This window comes from Chelonoidis abingdonii, chromosome 1, assembly GCF_003597395.2.
Source record: "Chelonoidis abingdonii isolate Lonesome George chromosome 1, CheloAbing_2.0, whole genome shotgun sequence".
Taxonomy (NCBI): Eukaryota; Metazoa; Chordata; order Testudines; family Testudinidae; genus Chelonoidis; species Chelonoidis abingdonii.
The window spans coordinates 369,643,776-369,654,112 of record NC_133769.1 but is presented as its reverse complement, the minus strand read 5'-3'; the positions used below and the strand labels follow the sequence as shown (position 1 = coordinate 369,654,112).

The following is a 10,337-nucleotide window of genomic DNA, read 5'->3' as shown; positions in this document are numbered from 1 at the left end:
AAGCTATACAGAAATCTGGTTTTTAAAGCGAGCTCAGACTGTTAAATCCCGATGCCCCAAGACAGGATTTCTCCAGGATCCCATTTCTAGAGATGTTGTGTGCTCTGGGCCCAATGCCACCAGGGCTGAGTGAGAAGAGACTCCACGGAAAGTCACTGACTAGTTCACAAATTTGTCTCAGGTTTATTTAATCCTGGAAAATTTAATCAGCAAATGCATTTCCAATGATTTCATTCTCTGACTTGTTTGTGAACGCAGGAATTCAGAGCTGCCTTGGCCTGTGGTTACAGGTTGATTTGGCATATGCTACTTTGCTGACTGGCTTAGGGGTCTAGAATCTCCTCAAAGCTACAGGTCTACCGACATCTCTACCCCTTCTCTGGTCTCCAAGTGCCGATGTTAGGACTCAGACTCTGCCCTCTCATAGGTGTGAATCCCATGATCTTCCCACCCTCAGACTGGGCCTGGACTACTGCACAGATGTGAGTTTACTGTGCTTGCCCAGGATTCACAGTTGGGTTTGGCACCGGTGGTTCTTCCCTTTGGAACTCTGTGACTAGTGGTGAGATGAGAGACCAGCTTTCTTGAACCAAATACTTTTAATCTGAACAGTAGAAATAATGTTGTAACATGGGAGAATAAGGGGGTTTTCAAAGAAGAATCTGTACACGTCTCTGACCCCTAAACCCTCCCACTCTGATGGGGACTCAGGCAGGCCGGGGCCTTCAGACATCCCTAGTGTGTCTGTGCGTGTCAGCCTGAAGAGCTTCTCAGCAACAGCTGCCCCACCTCTGCACAGGCTACCAAAACTGCAAAACAAGCTATGTAATGTGGCTAGAGCCAAAAATAGGATCTTCCCAGCTTGTAGCTCAGTGTTATCTCTTGACCTTCCTAAAGTTGTGACTGAGTGATGGTTTGTCTTGAGCTGTTGCTCCCTTCCTGTTTGTTCCCAGGATCCTGCTACTAAACTAAGATGAGCTGTGCAGGTTTCACCCAATACAGCCGTAACATAAGCATCCCAATAGTTAAACCCAATGTAGCTCTACAGCAAACATCCAAGAACTGGGTTTAACAGACACATTCATTATGGCAGCTCAGCTCCATGTCTGTCACAATGCCTTTCTGAGTGTAACGGATTTTATGAATACAGGGAGAAACATTCAAAGAGAGAGAGAGCAAGAGAGCATAATATACGACTTCCTGTGTGAAATGAAGTTCCAGTTCCATGAATACTCCTGCATTTGAACCTTGAAATGCACTAACTGCAACCCTAATCATGCCTGAATAATTAAGTGTGATGTTACTATGTTACTAGAGAGTGAGAACTCAGGGAATGGATATTTTCTACCCTGACCCCCAGTGCCTGTTACCACTCCAGATACAGGCTACAGACTGACAAAGAGAACCTGATGGGAACCAGTCAGCTATTAACCCAGGCAAGAGGGAGCTCTAGACTTTCTTTGCTGACAAGCGACTGAATGAGGGCTGAGACACTGGGATCTTTTCAGTTCTGAAGAAATCTCGATGATAGGACACTACATTTTAAGTCCCACTCGAACCTGAGAAATCATCTCTTAGAGACGATCAGAGGGGAAAGAATGCGTTGACACGTGTGTGCTAAAGTACAGATGTGTAAATGTTATGGGAAAGCATTTCATTGTAATATCTAATATTACAAACCAATCTTTCATACATTATAATATATTGAAAAGCCAGCAGCAGAGTTGTTGGAAACTGTACAGGAAGGAGCAGTAGTAACTTACTGCTTAATGACTTTTGCTTATGAAAGTATATCAGAAGTTCTCCACATACTATTTGCAAAGGATTTATGCTATGAAATCATTTTCAATGATTAGTTGTATGACACTGTCTCTGGCAACTGACTAGTAGCTGTTTCTAACACTTACATTATTAGTCATGAACACAATCCCTGCTGAGTACCCGTGCAAAACTTTCCAAAAATTCTGAGAGACAGAACCACTGGTCCATTGTTCCGCCAAGAGATAGAGCTGAGGTTTAGTAAAAGGGGAGTTAATAGTGGTTCTATGTAACTTACACCCATCACCTCTTACAGGGGCATTGCTTGGGTAATTTCACACTCAACTGGATATTAGTGCAAACCTAGTGTTTTCACTATTCACCCATTTGTAATACATCCCCTTCCAACCTGGCTGAAGTAACTCTCTGTGTTATCTTGTAACTTTTCAGATATCTAAAAATGCCTCATGGTGAGAGGATGCAGGTCCTGTGAGGGGTGAAAAGAAGGCTATAGGATGATCAGACTCTCTGGCTTCAGTCACCTTTGGCCAGGGAAACACTTCAGCTTCTCTTGGAGGTATCTTTGGGATCAGAGTATATCTCCGGGAGCATTGGTAAGGGAAAATAAATAGAACCCGGTGCTGACTGAATTTACACATGTAGATCTGGAGTGACTCACTTGAGTCATATTATTGAATTAAGAAAATGGCAATAAGAATTTATCTCATCTACAGCAAAGAGGCAGTGGCATAATTTTGAAGTGTCAGGAGTGGAGAAATTTTATATATACATTTTATATATTAAAATATTAACACATTTATAAATATCTTCAGTCAAGGACACACAGATGCAATGACCGTTTCAACTGGCCATTTCTTTAGGTTCATGTCATCATACAATGGGTTACACTCAGAAGTGAAGGCCAGAATGAGTGTCTATGGGAAGTTCAAAATATTGCAAAATCAGACAGTGCTGAAGGGGCTGCAGAACTCCCAGGCACAAGGTATCAGGAGGGCAAGAATTTAGCGAGCTTCAAAGAGGGAGTAGATGTTTATATGGGTAACCAGAAAATCCAATTACAGTAGTGAGGATTGTTTTAAAAAGTCTTGGAGGGCTCTATACCTTCCTGCTTTATACCACAAAATATGCCTAACTAGTGGGTGTGAGGAGAAATTTTCCTTTGGAGCAGGTTATCGCATAGATGCCTGTTTGGGGCTTCTTCCATCTTCTCTGCAGCATCTGGAACGATGGCCACTGGATACTGGGCTAGATGGACTGCAGGTCTGATCCAGTCTGGCAGTGCCTACCTTCCTATCAGTGGTGTAATCCAATACTATGTTTTTTCTAATTTCCTTGAGCTCCTGGGAACCTCTAGACTTGTACTGAGACAAGAAAGATGTCTCATTAAATGTCATCTAGTCTCCTGTTCTTTTTCCTTTCAGGAAGGAAAGTTCAAAACACCTTGGACCTGCCCAGTACATTATGTCAACTGTCAATGACACCAATTCACTCTGCAGTGTTCCTTCTCACTGGATACCTGGGCAGGAAGCCATCATCTCTGGGTCTCTGTCCCATTCTGCCTAATGTATGTCATTTCGATAGTAGGAAATTTCAATCATTCTGATCATTATAAAAACAGATCGAACCTCCATGAGCCCATGTACATTTTCCTTTCATGTTGGCCATCACAGACCTTGGCTTATTGGTATCCACCATGCTTACAACATTGAGGGATATTAATATTTAACTCTAGAGAGATCAGCCTCGATGCCTGTTTTGCCCAGCTCTTCTTCATCGACTCGTTTTCATACATTGAATCTTCCGTTCTCTTCTTGATGGCCTTTGACCGCTTCATTGCAATCTCTAACCCACTAAGATATGCCTCCATCTTAACCCCACCGAGAAGGCTAAGATGGGACTGGTGGTTGTGCTAAGATCAGTGGTCCTAATATTCCCACTCCCCTTTTCTCTGAAAGGTTCCGATACTGTCGAGCCAATGTCCTGTCCCATTCCTACTGCCTACACCAGGAGGTCATGAAGCTGGCTTGTTCTGACATCACCAGTCAACATCAACTATGGCTTATCTATTAAACTCTTAGCATGGGGTTGGACTTGTTGCTCATCTTTGTCTCTTATGTGATGATCCTCAAAACGTGCTGAGTGTCGCGTCCCACGTGGAGTGCATCAGAGCCCTGAACACCTGTGTCTCCCACCTGTACGCCATCGTGCTCTTCTATTTACCACATATCGGCTTGACTGTGATACACAGGTTTGGGAACAGCTCTTCTCACTTTCTTCAGATTTTCCTAGGCTACACCTACGTGCTGGTTCCACCCTTGATGAACCCAATCGTGTACAGCATGAAAAGCAAACACCTTCGTGTGAGATAATCAGGGGTGTCTTTAAGTGAACAGTGAGTTTCTCAGCCAACCCAGCAACTGTTGACACGGGCCGTGAAAACATACACCCCTATTCCATCCCGGACCCATACATCCAAGATGGAAATGGGCTATGATCTCCACTGTGGAGAGAGAAGTTTGACGGGATCTAAGGCCTGAAGCAATGGAAGAGGGGTTGGTGAGGAGGTTACTGCACTGGTAGAAAGAACAGCAGCATTTACAAAGTGACTGTGTTTGTGGAGAGCTGGAAGACGGTGGGATTTGGCCCATAAAGAGCTATATCAGTGGCTTCTCTAACCTCAGAATTCCTGCCTTATAGAGTCAGTAAAGAGAAGGGATGTTGATGCTGTTTCCCATTACACCTGGCTGGTCACTGTTCCGTTCTGGTTAAACAACCCTTCCTGAGCGCTCTGGGTGCTGTGTGATCCATTGGCGCTGCAGCAGCTGTGACAGGGGCTATTCAACAGGCTCTTATTTATAGTAGGAAAGGATATAATAAGAATGAGTTTATGTATTAGTGTGGCAGGGGAAGAGGGCATAAACTTTACAGTCAAAGAAGGGGGTGTGATCAAAAAAGATGAGACCCTCCAGTTAGTCTGACTCCTCTATGCACAGGCTGGAGACTTCAACCCAGTTACACCTGTATTGAGCTCAATGACTTGTGTTTGACTAATGCATCACTTGTGTTCTCTAAAGTGTCTCTTACAGGAATGCATGCAGGCCTTGTCTTGGAGAGATCAGGAGAGTCCACCACCTCCCTTGGGAGTCTTTTCCACTGGGAAGCACAATTGTGCTAGAAATGTGTGCCTCGTTCCAAATGTAATTTATCTTGCTTCAGTTACAGTCCACTGGTTCTTTATTACCTTTCCCTACTATCATAAGGATCCCATTAGTAGCTGGTATTTCATCCCTGTGAAAGGGCTTGTCCATGTCATCAAAAACAATGAGGAGTCCATGGGCACCTTAAAGACTAACAGCATTATTTGGGCATAAGATTTCATGCGAAAAAACCATTTATTCAGATGCTGGAGTGAAAATTACAGATGCAGGAATAAATATACTGGCACATAAAAGAGAAGGGAGTTCCTTACAAGTGGAGAACCAGTGATAACAAGGCCAATTCCGTCAGAGTGGATATGGTCCACTCCCAATAATTGATGAGGAGGTGTTAATACCAAGAGAGGAAAATTGCTTTTATAGTGAGCCAGCCACTCCCAGTCCCTATTCAAGCCCAAATTAAATGGGTAACGGCATAGGAATGGGTCTCAACCACACCCACCCCAGTAGCAAACTGTTTTTCACTGCTACAGAGGAATTAAAAGACAGTATCCCTTTTCCCAAGCAGTTTCTGTGACTTTACTCTTTCCCTCTGGGCTTCAGCAAAAGATTCCCTGAATAGGCTCTTATAACCGCCTGTCCTGACTGGAAGCATTTTTCCTAGTGGGTGTCACCCAGGTAAGTACATTGAAATACAGATACATGGTCAATATTCATAGCTTCAGATACAAAGACGACACATGCACACAAATAGGATCATCATATTCTGCAAACCATAAATTCCACAGACACCTCACAAGACATGTTTTGTAGAAGATACATCATACTATATCATAATGATATGGGGTAGCATCACAAGCACCTCCTCAGCTGCCCTAGAACCTGCATGGCACATATAAACATCTGAGGTTCTTTAGGAAGAGATAATCTTCCATGTCATGGCTTGAGGTCTCAGGAGAGAAGGCACAGAGCGGCTGGTCGGGGAAGGGAGACTTCAGATAGCATGGGGCTCCTCTCACAACATGGGTGTAGGGTTTGGGGATATGACAGAGGTCTTTAAGATCATGAGTGGGATGGAGAAAGTGAATAAGGAAAGTTATCTACTCCTTCACAGAACCAGGGTAACCCAATGAAGTTAGTAGACAGCATATTTAAAAAACAAAACAAAAGAAAGTCTTTTCACACAACACACAGTCAGCCTGAGGAACTCATTAACAAGGAATGTTGAAATCCAAAAATAGAACAGGTCCAAAAAAGAATTAGATACTTCATGGAGGATAGGTCCATCAATAGTTATTAGTCATTGTGATCAGGGAAGCAGCCTCTTAAACCTCTGACTGCCAGAATCTGGGTGGAGATGCAGGAATGGATTGTCAAAACCAATGGCCCCCCTCCCTCAGGGGTCTCCTGGGAAAAAGATCAGCACTGTATATTGCTAAGCCTGTTGGAAGCATCACAAAGCATTTTGGGAGGGTCAAAGGTATTGCGAGAGGGGATGGAAGTTTCCTTTCCAGAGTACAAGAGGCGAGAAGGGCAGGGGAAGAAGAAGAGAACAGAGGATGAGTTAATTCAACACTTCAGCCACCAAGGTTGTAGCTCACAGCTGACAATTGGTGCGAGTCGAGAAAGACGAGGGCTTGAAAGTTGCCCAAGCAGCTGTGAGAAAAATCCCACTGTATAGTCATGCACCTGCAAGATAGCAAGCGCGCAAAGAAGAAACAAAGCCCAGTGCTACAGAATCTGAAAACACAAGATGGGACAACAGAGAGAGAGACGGGCAAGTGTCCCTGAATCTGTGGTTTTGGGGAAAGGAAAGAGACCACAGAACGTTGCTTGGACTGGCACAAAGAGCAACCAGGAACAGAGATCGTGAAATGGAACACCCCCAGAGAAGCCCAGGACTCAAAACCCTTCGGAGAGCTAGAGCAATCGGAGAGCCCAGCGGATCCTTGGATGGCCTGGGCCCAGGACAGCACCCCTGTCCACCTTCCTCCCTCTTCTTCTTATGTTACACCCAGACTTGGCCAGTGTGGGCCACGTGTTGTCGTGTGAGAACGAAAGTGGGTTAGGGCTTGGGCATTAACACTTTCTCTTTCCTTCTCCCCCTGAGTGATGTGGGAGTGTTCCCAGCACTCTCTGCCTGATTTTATTATTTTATTAATAAAGCATTAACATTTAGACACTTGGTGTGTTATGTCATCTCCTCCCCAAACGATCCTGAGGCATCAGCCTGATCAGCTGGTGGCATCAGCCTGATCAGCTGGTGCCACCAGCAGACTGCTAACAGAAATCTGTCACAGGATCACTTGATAATTGCCCTGTTCTTTAAATTCCCTCTGAAGTAGCTTCAATGGCCACTGTCAGAAGACAGGACACTGGAGTGGATGGAAAATTGGTCTGATCCAATATGTCCGTTCTTAGGCTTTTAAATTATTCCACTCATATGTCTGTGAAAGACAACCCTTTTCCAGGGGCTTCCTGGGTTATAGAAATGACATAGCAACCCTAACAGAGGTCCAGGGGTTGCTGTCTTTGGGAGGCTGATGGGGGGGCTACTGCTGTCACCTAGGAGTGTAGGCCTGCAATACGAGACATAAAGGTTTATTGTTTGAGCCAGAGTTGGTGAGGGGAAAACAGAGATTTTCCCCTCACCATGAAAAATTTTGACCCAAACTAAAATGTTTTATTTTCATTCATTATGTTTTTGGATGGCTTTTCATAGAAAATGGATCATTTTTCTCTGAAAGCTCAGCAGCCATGATGCTGCCCAGCTACAGCTGCCTGGATTCCCAAGAGAAATTGGAGGCTTTTGATCTGCCTCTCCCTCATAGCATAAATTGTGGTTGCACTGATGGAGACTATGGCTGCACTCTCGGCATGAAACCTCACGACCAATCTATGGCTGAAGTATTGTGCCCATCAGCTACTCTAACCAGCCTTCCCATCTCTGTGCAGCCCCCTCCACCCTGTACAAGGCCCCTTCAGCAGATCATGCGGGCAGTGTTGTGATGTTATTGACAGAAACTGTGACCATATAGATCATTGTTGCAACCACTGTTATACATTTGCAGCAAATATTGTACAAAAGTTGCTATGTGAAGTGTCTGTGAAAAGGTTGTGATTTGCTGATTATGATTATGGTCTCTGCGTGCATGTATCATTTTGTATTTAGTTATAAATATTAGCTATATACTGTCTGTATTTCAAACTTGTGACACCCCAGACAATCTGGCATCAGCACTGCCTAGCCTGCTGGATGGCCCATTAAGGACCATCAGCTATACAACTGACCCATTGAGAACAAGCAGATAGACTCTTGTGATCAGCAAGATATGCAGGGACAGGCCTATGGACAGAACTCTAAGGTTTTCCATTCAATGTGCTGGATAGCTGTCTTTGGAACAAAGAAAGCAGAGGCCACATGGAAAGAGACTATAAAATGCTGCTGCATCTCCTCCATCTTGTCTTCAATCCTGCTTCTTACTTCTGGAGGAACTTGTTGTAAACTGACCCTCTGAACAAAGGACTGAATGACCCATCACCAGCTCAGGATGTACTCCAGAGACTGATTTGAACCTGCATTTTATTCCATCACGGCTACAACCCTGAACCAAGAACTTTGCCATTACTGTATATAATTTATTCCATTTGACCCATTTTAACTCTCATTATATTTTCTTTATTTCTATAAATAAACCTGTAGATTTTAGATTCTAAAGGATTGGCAACAGCGTGATTTGTGGTAAGATCTGACTTGTATATTGGCTTGGTTTGGTTCTTTGGGATGGGAGACCTTTTTTTTTTTTTTACTAGGCTATTGTTTTCATAACCATTCATCCCATAGCAAGTGGTGCTGGTGGTGATACTGGGAAACTGGAGTGTCTGAAGGAATTGCTTCTATGACTCCTGGTTAGCCAGTGGGATGAGTCCGAAGTCCTCTCTGTTTGCTGGTTGGTCCTTAGTAATAAAAGACACCCAGCTTTGTGCTGTGACTGCCCTGCTCTAAGCAATTTGTCTGAACTGACACTCTCAGTCGTGTCCCATAAAAGGCAGCATCATTAAAAATGGCTACTGTGACAGGCCCTGGTAGCACATCTACGATGAACCTGTGCTAGCAGGGAGCTGGAGAGGGTCTAGAGTAGCTGTGGAGGCACAGAGATTGTGGTTGGGTGGCCTAGCTACCAGTGGATCACTGAGATCTGTGCCTAACTAAGGGGATCCCTGGATCCTCAGTTGCCCCTCCTGGAATAATCAAAGGAAATTTCCATCTATGGAGTCTTGTGGAATCTCCCTTCTCTGTCCCCACCCTAGATTTGTAATGCAAGAAGGAGGCTGCCAGGGGGAGGAATGTGGTTCTATATCTTATTCTTCTTATTAATTTATTTCAGCCAGATCTAAATTAGCTGTTACCACTCGAGAGAAGAGATCTTGGAGTCATTGTGCATAGTTCTCTGAAAACATCCACTCAGTGTGCAGCACAGTGAATGCTGGGAATATTAAGAAAGGGATAGATAATAGGACAGAAAATATCATGTTGCTCTATATAAATTGATAGTCCCCCCACATCTTGAATATTGTGTGCAAATGTGGTCTCCCCATCTCAAAAAAGATATATTGGAATTGGAAAAGGTTCAGAAAGGGCAACAAAAATGATTAGGGATATGGAACAGTTTCCATATGAGGAGAGTGTAGTAAGATGAAACCCTGAACATAAACCCTATCAGAGGCCCAGTATGAGGCCTGAGGCCTGAACTAAAGTAATGTGAAGACTTTGCTCACATAAAGCAAAGTGAAGCTGTGAGCCAGAGGCAGGCCCCTGCTCGAAGAAGCTGGCAATGAAAGGCGTATGCTGCAAAAAGAGACATACCTGAAAGGTAGTGGACACCAAATATCAAACATTCGCATACTTGTACACTCCACACACATAACAAGGAACAGGCTGACCCATCCCAATGACAGGACCAAAAGGGTAACATGATGGAGAGAGTTGTTTTGTTCGACTAACATGTACACGTGAGAGGTAGAACCTTACTACGTAGAGGGTTGTACCTTGCTACGTAGAGGAATTGTACTTGTTACGTAGCAATATGCCAGGAGTGATGTGCAACTTCTTGTACCTGTGTATAAGACTGTGCCCCTGAGTGGATGTCTTTGTCTGGCCTAGGGGGCAGTGAAAGTCCCGCCACTGACTGAGCTGAGTCCATCGCCAAGGGAGCACATATTCATAGTATGTCCCGTAGAGTAGAGTCTGAGGGAACTATTACTGTGCTTCGTTTGACAATAAACCTTGCACGGTGACTTTGTACCTTACTAGAGTCTGTGGTCATTGGGTTCTCTCGGGTCTGTTGGATCAGCTATCTGTGCAGAGCTGGGGCAGCACACAGAGGGAACACATGCCACAAC

General features: G+C 44.3%; 1 pseudogene; it reads left to right on the top strand.

Annotated features, from left to right (window-relative positions):
• The first annotated feature begins 2,685 nt into the window (after window positions 1–2,685).
• LOC142047026 (olfactory receptor 51G2-like) lies at window positions 2,686–3,918 on the top strand (annotated as a pseudogene).
• The last annotated feature ends 6,419 nt before the right edge of the window (window positions 3,919–10,337 follow it).